At 36.5% G+C, this 10,209-nt stretch overlaps 1 long non-coding RNA gene across 1 annotated transcript in view; it reads left to right on the forward strand.

The window, feature by feature from the left end:
* The window catches only part of LOC148889632 (uncharacterized), a 45,103-nt gene extending 39,727 nt beyond the window's left edge, over positions 1–5,376 (forward strand). Inside the window, exons 2-3 of the long non-coding RNA XR_016116907.1 lie at positions 3,468–3,575; positions 5,033–5,376. This is a non-coding gene — a long non-coding RNA (uncharacterized LOC148889632). The remainder of the gene's footprint in view (positions 1–3,467; positions 3,576–5,032) is intronic.
* Positions 5,377–10,209: the final 4,833 nt, after the last annotated feature.

Below are 10,209 nucleotides of genomic sequence, written 5' to 3' on the forward strand. Positions count from 1 at the left end.
TCAGACAGACTATCAGAACTGACTGAAAAGATTTGCAGGGGGTATAAATACAGTGATACCTCATCTTAACAACGCTTTAGCTTGTGAACTTTTCGCCTTACGAACATTATAGTCGCGAAAATATAATCTTGGCATACGAACTAGTTTTCAGGAAACACACGGAGCGCCATTGTGGTTGGCGGATTAGTTTTCCACACCCACTTTCTTTTAGTGCACTCAGTGCAGACATGGTTTGTTATCGAGTGGATACTTTTGCTTTTTTTGGGACCGAAAAAGACCCCACCAGAGTCTAGTATCAAGCCAAAGAGGACACTATAGAAAATTACGGTCGAGCAGAAGGAGATCATCGAAAAACACAAACGAGGTTTGTGTGACTTAACGTCCCAGTCCCAGTATGCTAAGTCGACCATTGCTACGTGTGGCTAAGGGTGTTTCTGTGTTGTCTAATCAATGGTCTCAGGCAAGTGAAGAGTTTGAAAAACCTCTGTTGATTTGGATTAACAAAAAGCAGCTAGCAGGGGACAGTGTGTGAGGGTATTTTTCGCCGAGAAAGCACAGCAACTTCAATCAAGAGGCAACTAATTTAACGACCAACACAAAGGTAAATAAAACGACTTTATTAAACAGTACTGTTTTTTTCTTTAATTGCAATACAATAGCACATTTATTATACATAAAATAAGGTATATTTTGTGTAGTTTTAAGGCGTATTTAGTTGACAATTATGTTTTATAGGGACCTGGGAACGGATTATTCTCATTTTAATGGTTTACTATGGGAAATTAATGTTTGGAATACGCACTTTTCGCCTTACACTTTCTGGAAAGTTCGTAAGCCAAGGTAACACTGTATAATATCTAATGTTTTGTGTTTGTTTGTTTTTTCTCTTTAAATACCTTTTTTCAGGTTAAGTCAATACATTTTTTTCTACCGCCATTTACAGTACCAGGCAACTGAGATACAGTAGTTGATATTTTTTTTTGCAATTCCCACAAAGTGACAAAAAGGGCAGAACGCGGAAACGCTTGAATGCACACAGCTACTGGAGAAAGCGTAGACTAAAGTTTCAGTGAGATTCAATCATGGATATGGGAATTAAATGACAGCAGCAAGCTCTGTTGGAGAAAGGTGAGAGACTCCAGTATGCTGTCGCATCAAAATTGAATGCAAAAACATTTTTTTTGTATGAACTGGTTTCCTCCTTTTTCTCTACTACAAACAATGAACAGAAAAAAAATAATAAACCTGAGCAAAAATGTTTCAAATGAGTAATCTTGCATGTTGCTATTTTAGATGACATCAATTTCCACAATGATTTATCGTGAAAACAAAACAACAGCGCATAAGGAGAGCTCGCACGTGAACTCTGACCCAAATGGTTATAAACTTAAGAATAGGAAGGGCAAACAGGCAGGAGTCACTTCCTTGGTTTTTGTTATCCATTCTGGTACTATAATTGCGACTTGTTCTCAGTGAAGGTCATCTCAGAGTCAGAGCTGATGCTCTCCAATGACATATATTTTATACCCGTTGGTGCAGCTCTCACAATCTAACCGTTTTGGTACTCTATTAAAAAGGCCAGATTTTGTTGATTCTTTTGGACTTTTCTCAAGATTGATAACACACTTCAGTGTGAGGCTGTCGTTCTACAAACTACAGTGAGACCTCAACTTACGAACTTAATTGGTTCCCAGACAGAGTGTGTAAGGCGAAAAGTGTGTATCTAAAAAAAAATGTTCCGATAGGAAACCATTAAAATGGGAATAATCCGTTCCCGGGTTTCCATAAAATATACTTTTCAACTAAATAAGCCTTAAAACTACACACAACATGCCTTATTCTATGTACAATAAATGTGCTATTGTATTGTAATGAAAGAAATACACTGCATTGTATCATAAAGTCACTTTATTTACATTTGTGATGGTCATTGATGGCTTGATGGAATGGCATTGGATGTCAAAGGGAATTGCTGTTTGGAAAGAGAGGCGCATTACATGGCGGCTGTAATTAAAGAAATAAACTGTGCTGTAAAATAAAGTTTTATTTACCTTTTTGATGGTCGTTGATGGCTTATGGAAGGAGAGTCACCTTCCATAAGGACTGTTGGTAACTTAACCTCTGGTGCTGTTCGGTCGTGTGCTTCCGCCAAAGATCACTCCGCCAGCCGTGGTGGGTGTGTATTATGAAAATAGTGCATATTATAAGGTTTAATTTTCAGAAATTTGACGTTTGTAAGACGAAAAGTTTGTAAGATAAGGTGTTTGTAAGTTGAGGTCTCACTGTAGTTCTGTTTTCGAGTTCCTATTTAAGGTATCCGTAATTGATACCCATTCATCCGCATCGTGGCCTTCGTGGAGTAACGTCTCTTTTCCGTAGCCCACATTAAAAAGACAAAAACTTGGCGAAAATAAAGAAAGCGCATGTCGCTTACCACAGAAGCATCCAGTTTCACCACTCCCATAATCAGCATGAGGACCACGCACCTCTAAACTTTTGAAATGAAAATATTATCTTGGACATTTCATGGTCATAAGCAAGGTGGTGATCTTTGAGCTTGGCTTCATCTTACTGCAACATCCATTTTCGCTAGACAGTTTGCAGCCAGTCAGCTAGACTGCTAACACGCGCCAGCGTTCACTCAGCCCAGAATAACTCAAAAAGATTGAAAGATAGCTAGCTAGCTATCTAGCTAATAGACAGCAAATAAATAGCAAATAGATAGCCAGATAGCCAACAGCTAGACAGCTTGCAGCCAGTCAGCTAGACTGCTAACACGAGCCAGCATTCACTCAACCCAGAATAACTCAAAAAGATTGAAAGATAGCTAGCTAGCTATCTAGCTAATGGACAGCAAATAAATAGCAAATAGATAGCCAGATAGCCAACAGCTAGACAGCTTGCAGCCAGTCAGCTAGACTGCTAACACGCGCCAGCGTTCACTCAACCCAGAATAACTCAAAAAGATAGAAATCGAGCTAGCTAGCTAATAGATAGCGATACAGCTAATAGCTAGCTAGCTAATATGTTTCCTGACTTAAATAGCTAGCTATATAGCTAATAAATAGCCAGATAACTCAAAAATCTAGAAAGCTAGCCAATAGATAGCTAGACAGCTAATAAATAGCTAGCCAGCTCAATAACTAATATGTTTCCTGACTCAAATAGCTAACTAGCTATATAGCTAATAGATAGCTAGATAACTAAAAACGATATAAATCTATTTGAGACACTTAGGCTCCCTTGGAGAGTAATATAATGCAGACATGCTCGTGTTCACACACATTGTCCTCTCGAGGGAGTTTTTGGAACAAGATGGATGTAACTTGATTCTGTGTGCCACAACTCTTCCAACCTCAAGGGTTGGCTAACCTCTGCTACTCTAGCTCTCCGCTCCGTTTGTCCCTGATGGGTAAGTTTTTGTTTGTTTGTTCTTTGCCTCCCCTCATGATTTGCTATCCTCGGAGATATGGGGCGTACTAAATCATGATGACACACGGGTGCCCAGTGACAGAGGACGTCAGTTGGCTGTCAAGTTTTCTAGAGGCTCCAGCTGAATCAACAGGATCGGCATGGTGAACATATAACACACATACAGTAGGCTTTGTGCACACACACACACACACACACACACACACACACACACACACACACACACACACACACACACACACACACACACACACACACACACACACACACACACACACACACACACACATAGGCTCTTGCAGTTTTATATAAAAAAATACAATTTCAGAACAAAACAGTATACATAAGGATATACAGTGAGACCCCAACTTACGAACTTAATTGGTTCACAGACAGAGTGTGTAAGGCGAAAAGTGTTTATCTCAAAAAACAATTTCCCATAGGAAACCATTAAAATGGGAATAATCCGTTCCCGGGTTTCCATAAAATATACTTTTCAACTAAATAAGCCTTAAAACTACACACAACATACTTTATTCTATGTATAATAAATGTGATTTTGTATTGTAATGAAAGGAATACACTGAATTGTATCATAAAGTCACTTTATTTACATTTATTATGGTCATTTATGGCTTGACCATTTTACCTTGTCATACAAACTATTTTTCGGGATACACGTCGTTCGCGAACGAGCCCGTTCTCCTAACAAGCAAATGGCAGCCGACTGTTTTTGTCCTCTATTCCCCGCCCCCAGTCTTCAGTTAAAGCCACGTGATTAGTCAAGAACGCAGAAGTGAGGTGGGGTTCAAACATTAAGGAGACAGAGAGAGACTGAAAATGGATAGAAAACAGTGAAATGTGGACTCGTTTCAACTTTGATAGTTCAAAAGCAGAGTGTAGACTGCAAGGTTAAAATATCCCATCAATCAGGCTCCACAAATAACCCGCACAAGCCTTCTGTACACTGGATGCAAAAAGCTATCAACCCAGCGAAACAGAAGACAATTGATGAGGAACAAGGTAAAATTATCGCAGAGAAAGCACCTACAAGGGATCATTCCTCAAGATGGTGAAAGAAGAAGGTTACGTTCCTCATCAAGTGTTTAATGCTGATGAAACCGGCCACTCCATTCCGTCAAGCCATCAACGACCCACAAAGGTAAATAAAACGACTTTATTATACACTACAGTTTATTTCTTTAATTATAATACCATAGCACATTTATTATACATAAAATAAGGTATATTTTGTGTAGTTTTAAGGCTTATAAAATTAGAAAGTACGTAGAAAATTATGTTTTATGGGGACCTGGGAACGGATTATTCTCATTTTAATGGTTTTCTATGGGAAATTAATGTTTAGGATACACACTTTTCGCCTTACACACTCTGTCTGGGAACCAATTAAGTTCGTAAGTCAAGGTATCACTGTACCCTAAACTGTACAGGGTAGATGTGAAATTAGCCCTGAATTCCCCTTCTTCATCATAAAAGAGACCCACCCACACATGTCTGTTACACAACATAGCTAACAAAACTTATCTCTTGCTCCCCTTCGAGTTTCACTCCATTCCCATCTCCTTTCACTCCCTTTTAGTTCACTATCACTGGAATCAAGCCAAGCAAAATGTTGACCCGGGTTCCCTGATGGAGCTGCTTCTGGAGGACATCTGCTCATGGCACCAACAACTAACAACCAGCTGTCAGGAGGCAGACGGTAGTAATTAGTCAAAACCACAATTTAAGCTATCTAAATTTGATTTTACGAATGGAAGGCGGGGTTGGCTGAATGCGGGAGCGGAGTTGCTCCTGAGGAGAGTATACCTCACGCCTCGGAACTCCAAATCAAGATCACAATTTAGAAAGCAGTATTACATACATTGATTGTATTTTACGGATTATAAGGCACTTCTTATCCAAGAGGCTTCATCAGCTAACTATTTTTTTGCTGGTAGTTTCGGCCATATATATATATATATATACCTACTGTCCAGACGTGGCGGTGCCTGACTCTGCTATGACAGTACATATGCACGTAAAAGCTATCAGCCACTCATTTGACGACAATGACGTTAAAATGTTAGCGAAAGAAAATAGATAGTTTGAAAGGGGAGTAAAATAACCTATTTTCATAAAACAGCAAAACCCTTCACTAAATCGCCATGGTGGGGTGAGGTTCATCGTTCCTACAACCGACTTCTTAGGCAACATAGGCTTAGTTATCCCCATGAGGTGATAGCAGATCAAATGGGGCAATCAGGCCAGTCGTAGACCCCATACTCAGGCAGGACAATAGAAGTAATCAGTCAGGAAAATAGAAGTAATCAGTGTAGCCGCAGGGAGGAGTCCTCTGCTCCCCGCAACCTGAGAGCAGAGACCAATCATAGCAGAGTCTGGCACCGCCACGTCTGGACAGTAGGGATATATATATATATATATATATATATATATATATATATAGGGCCGAAACTACAAGCAAAAGATTTTAGTTCGCTGACGAAGCCTCTTGGATAAGAAGCGAAACGTCCGACACCTACAATACAATACAGCAATACAATACAATACAATACATTACAATACAATACATATTGATTTATATAGCGCTTTAACAATAGCTGAAGCTGACGTTTAACATGGACAACTATCCTATACAGAAAATAAAGCAGTCACAAAGATAGTAAATTGATTTTTTTTTTGTGTAGCTATTTCTCTTGTTTCTATTTATAATTGTATTTTATTTAGTGTATTCTATTTGTCATTGTATTTTATTTATTATAGTACCTATGCTTGTTTGTGACTGTAAAGTGTCCTTGAGAGCTTTAAAAGGCGCTTAAAATAAAATGTATTATTATTATTATTATTATTATTATGAAGATGAAATGTAAATTTCTCCACTGCGAGACTAATAAATGCAAATCCAATCCAATCCAATTATTATTAGTATTATTATTATAAAGCACCAGGAAGTAAATCCAAGATCTGAGGGGAGAAGCTGGAAAAGGTGGTGAGCAGGGTGCGGAGGGTCCAATAGGATCATTTGCGCTCTTGTCTTGATTCTTGCAGTGTGCAAGACCTCGAGAATGGGTAGGGATTATTATTATTATTATAATTATTATGATTATAAAGAACCAGGCAGTAAATCCAAGATCTGAGGGGAGAAGCTGGAAAAGGTAGTGAGCAGGGTGCGGAGGGTCCAGTAGGATTATTTGCGCTCTTGTCTTGATTCTTGCAGTGTGCAAGTCCTCGAGAATGGGTAGGGATTATTATTATTATAATTATTATGATTATAAAGAACCAGGCAGTAAATCCAAGATCTGAGGGGAGAAGCTGGAAAAGGTGGTGAGCAGGGTGCGGAGGGTCCAATAGGATCATTTGCGCTCTTGTCTTGATTCTTGCAGTGTGCAAGACCTCGAGAATGGGTAGGGAAGTGGCAATTATTTTTTTCCGCCGTCCTAACTGTCCGTTGAAGTCGGATTTTGTCCATTTTTTATTGTGTAAGAATTGTTTATACTTTTGGACAATATTTCGCTGTTCTGTATTTCTATTTCTGCCAACATATAAACTTCTACTGAGATGCTGTTTTTCGCTCCTGTTTATTTATTTTTTCCTCCCCAAACTTTCTGTATATGTGTGCTGGTAAATTGTGAGAGCTGCTTAGTATTCCTGACTCCCGACTGTGATGCAGAGGCTTCAGACTGAGCTATGACTCATCATGGATGCTCAGTGAGATCTCTGAGGTCAGACACACACACAAAAAAAGAGTGCAGGCAAGCAGAATGGCAGAGCCATGTAGCGAGCACAATCTGCAGGGTGACAGATATTGAACTAAAATAACCTCTGACAGAATAGCACACTGACACAGAACATTAAAAAAATATATATATATGTGAGGGAAGAAACAGCCCAAAAATATGGATGTGGATCTTGCTGAAATATGAAGACACTCACTCTTATCTTGCTGTAGTGTAGAAGCTGGAACGTAATATAAAGCAAATTCAGAGTCAGAATTCATTATAGCGGAAATGAATATGTCTTACTAAACCGAATATTGCTTAACTGGTGGAGGTCTGTCACAATATATGCGCTTATTGAGTCTATACAAAGTCATCCAGTTTGTACAAGAATTCAATCTTTTTTTTATTTTTTCAATTTCTAGTCCAATTTTGCCAGAGCTTTTCTGCAGTGTATTTGAAAGAAGATTATGATATCTCAGCACTGTGTTATCACAACAATATGTGTTAGGATCATGCTTGAAATTTCAGTCCATTTATATTGTTGTCATGGATGATAAGCGCAAATCTGAAGGTAGATCAGGGATCATTCAGCACTCCCAATGCGGGAAACTCTAAATGGCGGATAAACGGTTGCCAGTCAAATGTGATCGCACAGCGGAGTGGAAAGCAGATATGGAAAAGTTATGCACATTTTTTTTTTTTGAAAGGTAATCTGGATAAGAGTTTGTAACACACCTGATAAGAGTGTTGGGGCTTATTGTGTAAAGCTGAGCGACAGAAGCCAATGTGACAACTACAGCAGAGTGGATTTGGATTTGCCTTTATTAGTCTCGCAGTGTAATAAAAATAAAAATAAAAATAATGATTAAAAAATAAAATAAACTAAACTAAACTAAAATAAAATAAAAATTACAAGTAAAAGTAAAAATAAAAATAAAAATAAAAATAGATGATGATTAAAAAATAAAATAAAATAAAATATAATAAAAATTAAAAGTAAAAACAAAACTAAAACTAAAACTAAAAATAAAAATAATGATTAAAAACTAAAATAAAATAAAATAAAATAAAATAAAATAAAAATTAAAAGTAAAAACAAAACTAAAACTAAAACTAAAACTAAAAATAATGATTAAAAAATAAAATAAAATAAAAAAAAATAAAAATTACAAGTAAAAGTAAAAGTAAAAATAAAAATAAAAATAAAAATAAAAATAAAAATAAAAATAATAGATGTTGATTAAAAAATATAATAAAATAAAATATAATAAAAATTAAAAGTAAAAACTAAATAAAAATTAAAACTAAAACTAAAACTAAAAATAAAAATAAAAAACGACAAACTAAAAACTAAAAAAAAAAATATGAAAAATGAAAAATGAAAAAAATGAAAATGAAAATGAAAATGTAAATGAATAAAAATAAAAATAAAAATAAAAATAAAAATAAAAGTAAAAAATATATATATAAAAAACAAAACAAATAAATTTAAAAAAAATGAAAAAATTAATAATAATAATAATAATAATAACAATAATACATTTCATTTATAAACGCCTTTCAAAACTCTCAAGGACACTTTACAGTCACAGGATATTTTTTTTTCTGCGGGTGAGCAGCGGCAGCCACACGTGCCAGCGTTCACTTAACCTGGAAGTAACAAAGTTAAAAAAAAATATTAGTCAGCTATAGTTTTTTTTCTCAACAGAATATAGTCACATATCATTAATATACTCATGAAATGATATATTTCAGCTCATGGAAATGTGTAAAATTGCTTCAGAGGTCACAGCTCATTAAAGTTTACAAAAGAGAGGAGCTAATTGTGTCAAGTTGTTTCACACCAAATTATGAAGCTGTCATAGCATCATCCGGTATTTATACAAATTTGGTTTCATTTCACTAATGGCGTTATTTCATGGATAACGGGCCAAGTATGCACAACGTCGGCCTCTTCCCAAATTATGCGATTTTCCATTGACTTAAAGCTTCCCATGCCACAATTTATTTTATTGTTTAGATGCCTGATTTATTCTTCGGAAAATTTCATTCCAGGATGCTTTTTCCTCCCCCAAGCGATTCTACTTGGTCAAAACCACCTGCCAGATGCTTGGCGATAGATCATTCATACAATACAATACATATTGATTTATATCGCGCTTTCACAATAGCTGTAGATGGAACAAAGCACTAAACATGGACAACTATTGTATACAGTACAGGAAATAAAGCAGTCACCATTCTTATTGGATATGTCCAAAAATATGCTTGTATCTCCCCAGCTGTGGAGGACGCGAACATTCTGCAGATGCACTGCGGCACGGTTGAAGCATTTGGAAAATGTTAGTCCATGGCACCATCTTGTGGTCGAAAAGCGATGTGAATGTGTGTACGTGTATACTGTATATGACCAGTACCGTACAGAAGAAGAAGACCGTACAGTATTTGTATATCTTCTTTTCATTTCGGCTTTTCCTTTTAGGGTTCACCACAGCGATTTGTATATGATGTGTGTATGTGTGTGTATACGTGTATGCGTGTGTGTACATGTGTGTATACCCGCAGAAAAAATATCCTGTGACTGTAAAGTGTCCTTGAGAGTTTTGAAAGGCACTTATGAATGAAATGTATCATTATTACTATGATTATTATTAGTACGACATAGGACCACCGTTGCTGATAAGTTTAGAGAAGAACTAGTGTTACATTGAACACTAAATGTCACCCCATTTCCCACTTCAACTTCTTTAAAAACAAAGCAATAAAAAGTGGACTTGAAATTGAAATAATAGCAGGAGTGAGGTTTCTGAATGGGTACATTCAAAGTCCTCACCCCTGTAGTGAATTTGGTTAAAATATTGTTTGACTTTTTGTGGTATGAACTTTTTCCTCTCATTAACCACACGCACACACACAGTGAGTAAAAAGTGTGTGTATCCAGGTGAAATGAAAATACACACCAAAAAAATCATTTTGGGTGAATTTGTGAGGACCTCACTCAAACTTTAACAGATGCATATATTTCATATATATATTTCAT

The sequence above is a fragment of the Hippocampus bargibanti genome, linkage group LG13 (assembly GCF_051943395.1).
Source record: "Hippocampus bargibanti isolate YZ-2025 linkage group LG13, ASM5194339v1, whole genome shotgun sequence".
NCBI lineage: Eukaryota > Metazoa > Chordata > Actinopteri > Syngnathiformes > Syngnathidae > Hippocampus > Hippocampus bargibanti.